Source organism: Delphinus delphis, chromosome 7 (assembly GCF_949987515.2).
Source record: "Delphinus delphis chromosome 7, mDelDel1.2, whole genome shotgun sequence".
Lineage (NCBI taxonomy): Eukaryota > Metazoa > Chordata > Mammalia > Artiodactyla > Delphinidae > Delphinus > Delphinus delphis.
The window spans coordinates 87,632,904-87,646,663 of NC_082689.1; positions in this window are offsets into that span (position 1 = coordinate 87,632,904).

Genomic DNA, 13,760 nt, shown 5'->3' on the forward strand with positions numbered 1-13,760 from the left:
TATTTCTTCCAGTTCTATGGCATTTGTCTGAATTTTTGATACCTATAAATTCCTACCCAACTCCTTCCCAGTTCCTATAAATTCCTGTCTCCAACCTCTCTGAAGAGCATAAATTTTGACTCTTCTTATTGACACCTAAGCCATATGATCTTGGAAAATAATAGCTATTATTAAATGAGCCCTTATTATATGCCAAAAAAGCATGTTGATCATCACTTCACATCCATTATTTCATGGAGCCCTTGTAACAGTCTGGTGATTTTTACACTATTGGCTTTATTTACCAGCATAGAGAAGTGAGGATTTAAAAGGTGAAAACAACATAAAATGTGCCAGAGCAGTGGTTTGGGAGCCCATGTTCATAAATACTCTGATTATTTTCATTGAGCCACCATTTTTTCATCTGCAAATGAGAGCTTAAGGAATGTCCAGTGCTAGCAAAGTGCTGGACTGTGAGAGCCTGCACATTCGCCATTTTTAGGCTGTATATCTGGCCAGGGTTCCATTGCAGATCCACCCTCACTTTTCTATTATACCTTCTTTACATCTTATTGCTCTGCCACGTGTGTTTTTTTGTTGCCATTGCATCCACATTTCTGAAAGGCAGTTTTAATCTGCTTCTCCTTAGCTAGTCTTTCACATTCTGATTAAATCTTACCCAGGGTGATCACTTAATGATTGTGCAGAGGGGACAAAAGGAATGAACCCTTAAGAACTTTCCGTTTGATTGTTATGTTTTGCAAGTAAATGATTGACTGGTTATCATAGCATTGGGGTATTGTTGATTAGAGCTAAAAGGAAGAAGAAAGATGCAGCATAGGCAAGTAATTAGATGTGTGGCCTTTGGAATCACATAGCCAGAGTTCAAATTCTCACCCCAGCACTTGTTAGCTAAGTGAATGTGGATAAGTAACTTACTTTTTATATTTTAATCACTTGTCTGTAAATGACTATAACAATACCTATCACGTAGTATTATTGGAAAGAATTCAATGAATTTAAGCACCTATAGCCTGGGACAAGTAACCTCTGATCAATTTGGTCAACTTTTAATAGCTTCAGTTTCCTGATTTTTTAATATGTAGATAACAATACCTACTCATAGAATAATTATACACTGACCACAGTGCCTTGTTCATATGAACAGTTATTCCTGGCCAGAATTAGAAAACTCATTGTTTGCATAAAAGCGTGAAATGAGAAAGGCAAGATAAAATCTACACATGAGGAGGGTTATATTGCAATGGCTACTGAATTATTTATTTTGTGAAGAAAGTATAAAGCTACAAGTTCAAATTATTATTTGGCAAGAAAAGTTGAACCAACTTAAGGAATTACCTGTTTGAAGCACTGATAGGGCTTCTTTTGTAGTAAAGAGTTTAAGCAAGTAATTTGTGAATCTTGTGACTCTGTATTAAAAGTATTAAATAATCAACTCTAAGTAATTCTAAGTATCTGTTTCATTAGGATATATTTTAAGAAATTAAGCAAAGCCAGGGGAAAAAACTAACTGTTGACTACCACAATAATTGATCAGATTACTACTATGCATCACAGAGCCATGGTGGCTTAAAAGACTGCTTGGTAAGGCCATCCACAAACTCAACTCCAGGCCTCAGCTTGAGTACTGGAAAGTCACATAGGTTAAGTCTCAATTCCTCAGCAAGGAATCTAAGTTCTGAAAAGGAAGATTCAAACCTGAAAAAACCTGCCCACCCAAATCTTAAATGCCACCTAGGAAATTGATGCATGGAAATTAGAGCTGGAGGCTGGGCCTTCCTTACAACTGCCCTAAATACATGCCTCCTGTTTCATTGCTACTCATTCTAGACTTGAGCAAAGGAAGCAATATTCTGAAAGGCATTACTTGTAACACACCTGGATATCAATGTCATAAACCCCAGTTAGCTCAGAGATCATCTTTTTTAATATTTCCCAGAATGTCTTTGGCAGAAAGTTCTTCCTACCAGTTGTTCTCTGAAATGAGGCTTCTGCAGTCCAATAATGTAGGGTAACATTTCCCTCTTGGAGATGTGCAGTGCATTTTAGCTTATTACAAGCTGTTGGATATCATAAAGGAAACAAGAATCGACGTTTAACGTGTCACGTTCCAAATTTTTTTGAATATAGAACTGTTTATTTTATTTAGCTTTAGAAATAAATTTATTCTGAGAGTAGGACTTAAATGTTCTCACTAACAAACAAGTTAAATATGTGACATTATGGAACTAGATGGGGGAAATCCTTTCATTATGTAAATGTATATCAAATCATCATGATGCATACTTTAAATATCTTTCAATTTTATTTGTTAGGTATAACTCAGTAAAGCTGAAAAAAATTTATTTATTTACTTTAACTATTTATATGCCAAACACCTTCCTTCAATAAAATTACTGTTTCTTGGAACACCCAGATAGCTATGGCAATAATAAAAATAATTGCTACGGGTAGATCTCGAGGCACCAGGTCCTTTGTATAAAATAACTCAATTAGTTCTCACAGCAATCTGATGATATAGGGACAATTATTACTATCTCCATTTTCCCCATATGTGGGAAACTCAGGATTGGTGGACTGAGTAACTTGCCAAAAGCCATAACCTAGTAAGTCATTGTATTGCATTTCAAATTTGGTAATACTGATATGTTTAGAATATAAACAGACTGAGACCCAGAAAAATATTAGTAACTTGTTGCCCAAGTTAACATTGTTATTTAGAGCCAGAACTGGGATTGCCTAGTTGTACGCATTACCAGTTACCTGATTCTTTGGCAACATACCATGCTGCTTCACTACTTGTATTATTTTTTCAAGTTATTTTTCTTCTAAATTACATGATTTTTGCATAAGTGTGTGCATCAACCAGTTATATTCTGTCTGGCTTCTAGAAGCACAGGGTTAGAATATATATTGACCACTATTCTGCATTTGTATTAAACAATTTATACTAACACTTTGTAGAGGAACTTGCATACTGTAAGTGTTCAGTAAATTTTTGAAGAATCACATTGATTCATACTTCCCAGTGTCCAAGGCCTAGTGACCTTCAAAGACCTATTAGATGTCTGTAGAGAGAGTGATTAAGCTTATTTGCATTTTTATTGTCATAAATATGCATGATAGCCTTTGATATCTGAATTTTTACTAACTAAAAGATGTTTATCACTTGCTTTCAAAAGAAAAGTGTTGTAAGGACTTGTGAATTAAAATCTGTAAGCATGTTCACATCCTCATTAGAGAGTGCAGCAAAAGTACAAAGACATGATCATTTCTCTAAGTGGCAAGATAAAATTCAGACAGAAAGATTGCACTGCCTCCTGAAACAAGAGTGGCTGGAAGAACATCTGTTCCCTGATGCCCATGCATCTCTCTCTTTTTTTCTGCTTGCTCTGAGCATTGCAATGTGTACTCATCCTTTGAAAGAGTTAGACTTTGCCAACCAAGGCTATGTGGCCAAATGGAACTCTTTCTTAGCAGTGTAAACCCTGGCTTTTACAGGACTCATAATTGGGCTTAAGTAGTTAAAGGAAGTTTCAGAGAATTCCTGCCTGAATGTTGTTTCATGTTGTGACACTTGTACATGGTAATGCAAATTTTAAAAACCTGACAGGTCTCAATGACTTATGTGATATATAGAAATTATCCCATATGAGATAGACTTTAAATTGATGATATCACACCAAGCAGTGAAATAAAAGAACTACCAGCACTTATCCTTATAGGATAATAGCTGCAAATGATTTCATGAATCATTAATTTAGAGATGTGGTCCTACCCATTTTTAAGACCCAATGTGAGATGAACATATTTTGTCTGTGATATGATGTTAATAGTTTTGAGAAAAGAGGTCATCTGATGAGGTTAAGCTCTCCCAGTTTTGTGCCACTGGATTTTTTATAATGAAATAATATGGTTATGATGAATTAGAATTCTTGATTGTTAAAGAAAGAAAATTGATAGGTTGATAGATCAATACTGGTTACTTAATGTCCTAAAATACACTACTTTTTGAGTCATGACACATGCAATATACAATCAATTTTTTTGTGTGTGTGAAACATAAAAATTTTATGACATTCAAATTTCAGTGTCCATAAATAAAGTGGTGTTACAATATAGCTACACTTATTCTATTACATACTGTCTATGACTGCCTTTTTTTTTTTTTTAACATCTTTAATGGAGTATAATTGCTTTACAATGGTGTGTTAGTTTCTGCTGTATAAACAAAGTGAATCAGCTATACCTATACATATATCCCCATATCCCCTCCCTCTGCGTCTCCCTCCCAGCCTCCCTATCCCATCCCTCTAGGTGGTCACAAAGCACGGAGCTGATCTTCCTGTGCTATGCGGCAGCTTCCCACTAGCTAGCTATTTTATATTTGGTAGTGTATATATGTCCATGCCACTCTCTCACTTCGTCCCAGCTTACCCTTCCCCCTCCCCGTGTCCTCAATCCCATTCTCCATGTCTGTGTCTTTATTCCTGTCCTGCCCCAGCTCATTCAGGTTCGAGGGACAAATTAAAACTTTTACAGACAAGCAAAAGTTAAGAGAATTCAGCACCCCCAAACCAGCTTTACAACAAATGCTAAAGGAGCTTCTCTAGGCAGGAAACACAAGAGAAGGAAAAGACCTACAAAAACAAACCCCAAACGATTAAGAAAATCATACAATTAATTTTTAAAAAATCTTTTTATGTTGGTTCCTATTTGTGATCTTTTACTAAAGCATAAGAACATAGAAATTAAGGAGAACATCCTTTTGGCTAAGGTTAAGTAATTATTTCCCTTTTCTAGTTCAATTAATGTTCCCATTCCTTTGGTAGACAGAGTTGGGTAAGTGTTCAGGATGTTTTGTGGTTATTTCATTGTGCAACTACCATTAAAATAAATATGAAGCTGCATGGCTAAATTAGAGCATGCTTCTTTGAAAATGTAGCCCACTATTTTCAGCATATTAAGCTGTCAGAACCTGATAAAATTGGGCTCACACTCCTAATTTGAGAGTATGTTTGTAATGCATTTATATCCTTTTCATCCAAAGTTGATATGAAATTTAAATGGTAGCATAGCATGATTATGGATGTATCAATAGTACATGAAGTCAATGTAGTCAATGTATATTTTAGAAGTATTCCTCCAAATGTCAAGGTTTAATACATCTATACTGGTGAAAAGTTCGCAAAATGTGTCCAGTGGACTTTGCTGTAATACAAGGGAAAAACAATCTGAACTTATTTCACCATTTTTGTCTTTGTTAGTGTGCATGGCAGCGTATCCTTACCTTTCTTTGAATTTGCAAGGGTGTTTTTGCAATCAGTCCATTGAGTTGCCTGCTCACTAATCAATTAACAAATAATTACTAAGCAGGAACTGTGAAGCAAAGCAGTGTGCTGGCCTTCTCCCCACACTTTGCAGAACTCTCTGTTTGACACTCTGATGCTCAATAAATATTTGCTACTTTGCCTTTTTCTTTTAAATTAAAGAACAGAATTTCTAACAAGCAGGCAACAGCCCTGATGCACAGTGAAGATATGGAACTGTGTTTAGGCTGATGCATCTACCAGAGACAGTAGATATAGTTAAAAGTGTGGCCTTTGGAGCTAAACCAAATTTAGCTCCAATTCTAATTTTCCCACTTAATATTTGGGTCATCTTGGACTAGTTGCTTAACCTTTATGTACTTCAGTTTCTTTAATGTAAAATAAAAATAATAATAGAATTACTATAAAGTGGTCTTCAGATGGTTAAATGAATTCATGTAAAAGTTGAAACTGTTCCTGGTGAAAGGTAAGCATAATGAATCACAGACCTGGTTTGAGATAGACCCTATTTTAATTCTCCTCTCCCATGTATTAGGTTTGTGATATTGGTAAAAAATATTAACTTATTTTACTGATGTGAAAATAGATTTGGAGAGGTTCAGTGATGTTTGGGGATATCTAGGAAGACAGTTTATGGATGAAATTATTACATAAACTAATCATAAATAAGTACCAGTGTTGACTCATTCATTCATGACTATATCATGTATCTACATTTAGATCTTAGAGATTAGAGATAGGAAATAAAGCTATTTTAAAGTAATACTCATTTGTAACTTCTTAATGGATCTAAGATTGTTAGTATCATTTTTCTTTCCTCTTTTCCAAAAAACTGAAGACATTTAAACCCACGCCTTAAGCATTTTTATGGATCCCCCCAAAGAAAAGAATAGTGTTTCATTTTAATTTCAATTGATTATTTTCTACAGAGTAAAAGCTTTAATAATTCCAAGGCTTTATAATTTCTAAAAATTTCCTCTAATAAAAGCTCAAAGCCCATAGGATATTATTTCCTCTCCTACAAAATGAAGCTAATACTTCCTTCCTGATAGGAATTTTATGACAAGCAAACAAAGCTATGGGAGGATTTATATGTGTTATTACCTCTACTGACTATGGCAGGTAGAATAATGGTCTCCCCAGAATGTCCATGTTCTAATCCCAGAAACCTATGAATATATCAGTTAAAAGGCAAAGGGGCATTAAGATTGCAGATGGAATTCAGTTTGTCAGTCAGCTAACTTTACAATAGGGAGAGGACCCTGGATTTTCCAGGTGGGCCCAAGGTAGTCAGTCCCTAAAAACAGAATAGAGACAGAAGCGTCAGAGTCAGTGACTAGCGGGAGGTTGGAGTGATACTAACTGGAGACTTGACTAGCTCTTCACGGCTTTGAAGATGGAAGATGGTGGTCAGGAGGGAACAAGTGGGCAACATGTACAAGTTGAGAAAGGCAAAGCAACAGATTTTCCCCTAAACCCTCCAGAGGAACTAGCCCTTCAGACACCTTGATTTTGGCCAAGTGACCAAAATCAAGACAGACTTCTGACCCAGCGAACTATAAGGGAATATATTTCTGTTGTTTCAAGCCACTATGTTTGTGACAGTTTTTTACAGCAGCGATAGAAAACTAATTAAGTATCATTAGTATATAAACTATTGTTTTCTATGCTTCTCCCAGTTATAAAATTGCAAGGATTTTCAAACATATAGTTTCCTAGAGACTTGGGTTTTTTCCCAAGTCTGTCGCTAATTAGCTGTTATTCTGGCCCATGTGACTCTGCCTCAGTGCAGTCTCTGTACAATAATGCCCTTCAGCACCATACCACTCAAAGGTAAGAGCATGATTAAGGCAACTTTGAGATGTCAGCTTAATCTCAATCATTATGCGTGGGGCTAATTATTTTAAGTACTAGGAATAAGAGAGTAAATACAAGAAGATCCAAAATGTAAAGCTGAAAGAATTATAGAAACAAGAGATAAAAGTGATATGTTACTTTTATTTGTGGACAATTACATTTACTAGGTCATAATGTCCTACCGTAGGGCAATAGAGGGACATGTCAAGGTTTTCTTGATGATATCATCAGATTTATGGCCATTAAAATATTTTCTTAGAAACTAACACACCATTGTAAAGCAGTTATACTCCAATAAAGATGTTAAAAAAAGAAAAGTATTTTCTTCCCAATATTTCTCTGCTCAGTGTCTGATGCTCCCCGTTCTCCTTCCAATACACAAAACACATGATATATATATAGTACATATATATATATACACATTTTATATATGTATACATACATACATGCACATATATACATATATATTATATATTTTATCTAGACACAAGGCATAACAATATTTGTGTGATTCCCTGATTCTATAAGCTTCTTTTTATGATCCACAAAGCACAATAGACTTTTGCAGATTTGCAAAAGAGGCCGTGATTTTGTTCATAAAGAGAAAGGATTTATTTCTCTCAATTATGCAGTAATTTTTATTATGAGATGAATCATCCAGAATACATCTCAGGCCATTCACAAAATTAGCCTGTTTTTTGCTAGCTAGCCAATATTACATTAACATCTCAACTACCTGGAGGGTACTTAGCAAATGACCACAACTCCGGAAAAATAGAGGAAAACATAAAGTAGACAAAAATGGTCTTCTGAGCAGGTGCCCTCATGTACTTTGCTCATGAGGAAAACGCTTACAGGCAGCCACTCAAAGTTTCATTTAGATTACCTCTTTGTAAAACCTGATTTTAGAAAATTGTGGTTATCTTTGTTCCTGACATACAACAAATCATTGTAAAAAATTGAGTAGTAAGGATATTACTAAATGGGTCTACACTGACAACTGCACGAAATTATTGTTGATTGCTTATTAGTAAGACAAAGAAAAAGAAAAACAGAAAATGGACCTTAAAATGATAGCGGTGTGAAGTCATCAGTATTGGAACAAACATCACTCTGCCCCTCAAAAGTCATTGAAGGCAATGGTCCCAGTCTAAACATTGGTGTTATGAAGTTAACCTTGAGTCATCAAGAAAAAGTTAAATTATATTCAGTCTCCTTTGTTCCAGAAGGCAATAGGTATAAATTGATTTCAGAAAGACCTTCACCTGTGGTACTGACATTTCTTGTGTATCTATGTAATGGACAAAACCCTGCCAAAGGCGCTTTGCCGATATCATCTCAATGAATCAATGGTAAGAATAAAATAGAATTATAAGATAAAATACAGTAAATTCTGCTGAGTCGATTCTTTGCCTCTCAGCTCCATGTTTCTCTTAGAAGCTGGCAACTACTACATTCCCCAGGCTACTTTTCCTAGCTTCCCAAAGGGCACTGCCAGTTAGAGCCACTGTTGAGAGATTGGAAGAGGGAAGGAAGAAGAAATCTTTTGTTTTTTTTTCTACTCCTGGTGGAGCCTCCTGCAGCAGAAAATAAAGAGCCATGGGAGGTCGTTGTAGACCTCAAGCAGTTTCAAGGTGGTTTCTGCACACTTGGAGGGAACGTGGGCTCCTGGATTCCTACTCGGAGACCACCACGCATTCCTAGCGGCTACAAGGCAGTGGAGCTCTTATAACTCTAGCAGTTCAGCAAATACTGGCTCCTGGCCTGGAGCAGTAGCAGATTCCTAGTCTTTACGTAACCAATCCTTGTTTTACTCTTTCCACCTCAGCCCCCCTCCATTTCTTCTTTTTATTCTTTAAGCCTTTTGAACATCTTTGTAACCAAATCCCTAAGGAAATTCTTTCTGCTGGAAATTCTGTCAGGTTCTGTTTTTCTGATAGGATACCAACAGATATATATATATATATATATATATATATATATATATATATATATATATATAATATCATATATATTTTTAATGTGAATTTTATTACAATAAAATGATTAAAATATAAATTAAATTAAAAGTATTTTTTTTAATAAATGTTTAATGTATCTGGAATATTTAGCCATCTAAGAGTGCTAGCCAAGTAAAACTCAATCTCAGCATTAGTGCTTGCTGAAACTAAAAAAATTATTTAGGAAATTGTCAGCAAAACTCTTCTTAGCAATTGAAACTACTTTGATAGCTTTCTGAGAACTGTAATGCCCTGCGCACTGACTGTAGTCATTTCATAATATGGCCTGGAGGAAAAAGAAGAAAAAGTGGGTATAGGTAAAACATCATGCCAGAATCCTCTGGCACCATTAGCAGGAGACAGAGTGGATTAATAGCTTCAACCCAATTAAGTCAACATTCCATAGACAACATTAATTCCCCAAGTCAGGCAGCATGTCAGTTTTCAATGAGGAAGATCCATGACCATAATGCTACAAATGCGTATGTGGAGTTCCTCAGACGCTTTGTGATCATAGTGTTTCTTTCCTTTCTTTTTTGTATTTTTCTCTTTAACAAACTAAAACATCAGATCACAGAAATGTTAAGTAAAAATTTACTTTTATTCATCTTTTTCTAAGTATAGCTTTTTAAAATAACGACAAAAATATACAGTGTTACTCTTCCATTGCATGTGCAATAGAGTTTTTCTTAATTTCCCTAGAAATGATCCCTGAAGTTTGGGGTGAGCAGTATTAAAAATCAAACAATAGGCAGAGGTTGTTGAATGACTAATAGATACAGAGAAGCATGGTGAGGTAGAAGGTCAGAGGCTTTGCACTCAGTCTGAGTTTGAATCTTCCCTCTGATTCTTCCTACCTGAGTTCGGCCAAGTAACATTAGCATTCTCGGTCTGTTTCCTCAGTTCTAAAACAGGAGAAGAATATTTATTGAGATAAATGATTAAAGGTGATATATATGGACTGCTGAGCATGTGTCTCTAACTCAATAAATAAACAGGGTGATTTTATATTTTAAATATAATGGTTGTATAGTATATATGTGGATATATATATATTTATATATATATATGTGGATATATATATATTTATATATATATGTATATAAAAATGCATGTGTGTGTATTAGGTTGAAATATTCCAACTTGCTTATATTGAACTGTTTTTGACCTGCAAAAACAGTTTCCTTCCTTTATTAAGGAGATTTTAATCTCTTATAAAAGGTTTGGCACAGGGAATAGGATTTTTGCCAATTATTGATAATAACTGGACATTGCTTTTTCTACTTTAATGGTGACCACAGTATTCTGGCCATAAGTATGAATGGCATAATAGATGTTAAAGAATTTTAGAGATTTTTTTCATTAAAACACCAGGTAAATTTTGGGTTTTTTAAAATTGTGGTCAATTGGGAAAGGTTAGAGAAAAATGTTGTGTTACAAATAATGAGCAAAAGGCCTAAACACAATATGAGAGTAAAAGATTCCATTTGTAACTTGAGTGTTAAATGGAAGATGAAGTTAACGTCCCTAGAGTAATCAAACACAAATGAACAAATACTCTGTAGCCTTCATAGTGATGTCATGAAACATTTAGAGCATTCACCCTGAAAACTAAAATGCTGAAATGAAAGATAAGTAGGGACCAATGTGCCAGATACCCAAAGGACCACTACATCTGCCATTGCAAGTGTCATTGGAAAGGTAGCTTTGAAAGATCATATTGACTCACTTAGACCTAAGAACAGTTACACTGATTATAGAAAATCACCGCCTATCTCGATCTTAAATGTGCTGTTATTAAATGGATATTTTAGTAAAGTGTTATATGAGTCTAACAGAATGACAGCCAATTAAGTACAACAGACAGGAAGCTACTTAAAAATATTAAACTATGTGTATATCACATATACATCACACTTCATTTTTGAAATGTATGCATTTTAAAAGGCCTTGCTTTTTAATTTGTTGGCTTAATTGTTGTTGCCTTAACTGTAAACATGTAACCCTAGTATTGTTTGGAATATCCTAGCTCTGCCTGTGTGGGAGTACAAAAATAGCCTCTGAGTCAGCTTAGCGGGGTTTAAGCACTAAGATAGCTGCTTTCCTGATAAAGAAGACTGGTCAATTCCTATGTGTCAAAAATGAGGATTGTTGCAGCAAGTAATAAACTGGCAAGTAAAATTTTTTTATAGTTTTTTAAATCTTTTCATTTATTTATTTTATTTTGGCTGCGTTGGGTCTTCGTTGCTGCACAAGGACTTTCTCTAGTTGCAGCAAGCGGGGGCTACTCTTCGTTGTGGAGCGTGGGCCTCTCATTGCAGTGGCTTCTCTTGTTGCGGAGCACACGCTCTAGGCATGCAGGCTTCAGTAGTTGTGGCACGTGGGCTCAGTAGTTGTGGCACGTGGGCTTAGTTGCTCCACGGCATGTGGGATCTGCCCGGACCAGGGATCAAACCTGTGTCCCCTGCATTGGCAGGCAGATTCTTATCCACTGTGCCACCAGGGAAGCCCTAGCAAGTAAAATTTAATGTTCAATTTGAGAGAAGTTGACTGCTGTGGATTAAAATTTTAAATCGTAAGGAACTGAATTACCTTCAGTGCATAGAAGTATGCATGATTGTATGTATACAATCCATGTTTAATTGATATATTTATATATTAAAGTCTTAGGTATTATTTAGTTTATATAAAATATACACTCTTTTTCATAGTACTTTAATTTCTGGCCAGTTTATTGTCTTGAATTGCTTCTTTACATGTAGACTATATGTTTAATTTACATGATTATAAACTTTATGCAGCTTTTTTATTGCTAAAAACTGGCTGGGTAAATTTGTTTCACTTCCGCGAATAAAAGAATGTCTGATGGCATCTATATTTTAGAATAAAACTTGAAAACTTGTTGAAATTGAAATCTTTGGTGATTGGAAAAGCGGAATAAACACAGTTTTTAAAGAGTGATAGAATTTCAGTCTGTAAGGGAAATTGTAAGCATCTAATCAATAGACTTAATTCCATTCATAAATCTAAAGAAGATAAAATGTGTTATGATCTATATATTGATTATTACTGAGGTGTATCTACTAAAAGTAATGTAATTGCTGGATGAAGATCAAATAACTTAAAAGAATGTGAAATACAGAAACTGGCATATATTTATATATCAAACATAAATTTTCCTCAAAAATCTGTACCTTAGTGATTTCAGTATTTGATTTTGTTTTGTTTTATTGTGAATGGTGAACTTGACTTTCTTCTTTCTGTGATACTGCATTATTTCATGACTCCAACTTTCTAAGTCATCAAAGGAGAAAAACATGGAGTTATTAAAGTAAGAATTATGAGTAAAGTTGTTGCCTTTGTAACAAAAAAATTACTAAACTAATATCTATGATGCAAATCATTACCATTTGTAAATTAGTCATTACATGGCCAGTGGTAGCAAAACTGATATAAAATGAAAGAGCTAGGTAATTTTTTTTTAACTAAATGTAGATAATGTTCAGAAGAATGTTTAGAAAGAAGGGGAATTTTGCAAGATGCTTAGATATAATGAAATGGAGAAACAAGTTTTGCATATCATTATCCTGAAAATTGATCATTTTGAAGACAGTTAAGATAGGTATTAAAGCATAATGACTGCTAATGGGTAAAATTCTTAACACATTGATTTTTATACATATACATATAAGGATTCTAATAGAAATGTGCATACAGTATGCACTTATTAATGTTGGATAATTATAAAGCTTTTATATGAATAATGTTACAATAAAATGCCCCAAAGTGAGAGAACAAACTAGAGGGAAATGAGGAGAGTCTCAGAATGTAAGAGAGCCTTTTAGTGATTGAGTAATTTTAAGTGTTTGTCTGATCTTAATATAGCTAGGCGAAATTATATATGATTTCATTGTCAAGGGACAGTGGGCTGCTATAACCATGGAACACCAGTTGACGAATGTTAGAATCCATTGCAGACACTACTGGATCTATCCACACTAAGACTAGGAGAGTCTTCCTGGGAGATAATTGAAGGCAATTTTGAAGAAAAGAAACTCTTACTGCAAAAGATGAAGTGATTTATCTGGGCACATAAGAAATCTGTGACAAGATGGAAACATAACCCAAGGCCAGTTACATACATCTAAAGAATTACTTTGGCCATTTTGACAAACTCAAGTATCACCACAGGATAATGCACTTAAGGATGCTTAATAAATATTACTCATAAGTAAACTAAATAGACCCTGTTTTGTTTTGTTTTTTTTTTTTTTTTTTTTTTTTGCGGTACGCGGGCCTCTCACTGTTGTGGCCTCTCTCGTTGCGGAGCACAGGCTCCGGACGCGCAGGCTCAGCGGCCATGGCTCACAGGCCCAGCCGCTCTGCGGCATGTGGGATCTTCCCGGAACGGGGCACGAACCCGTGTCCCCTGCATCGGCAGGCGGACTCTCAACCACTGCGCCACCAGGGAAGCCCGACCGTTTTTTATAATGTAGAGATTTTAACATTTTATGAACTAGAAGTCTCTGCTAAATATAAGTTGCCAATTATTGCTTTCATCTATTCCACAGCC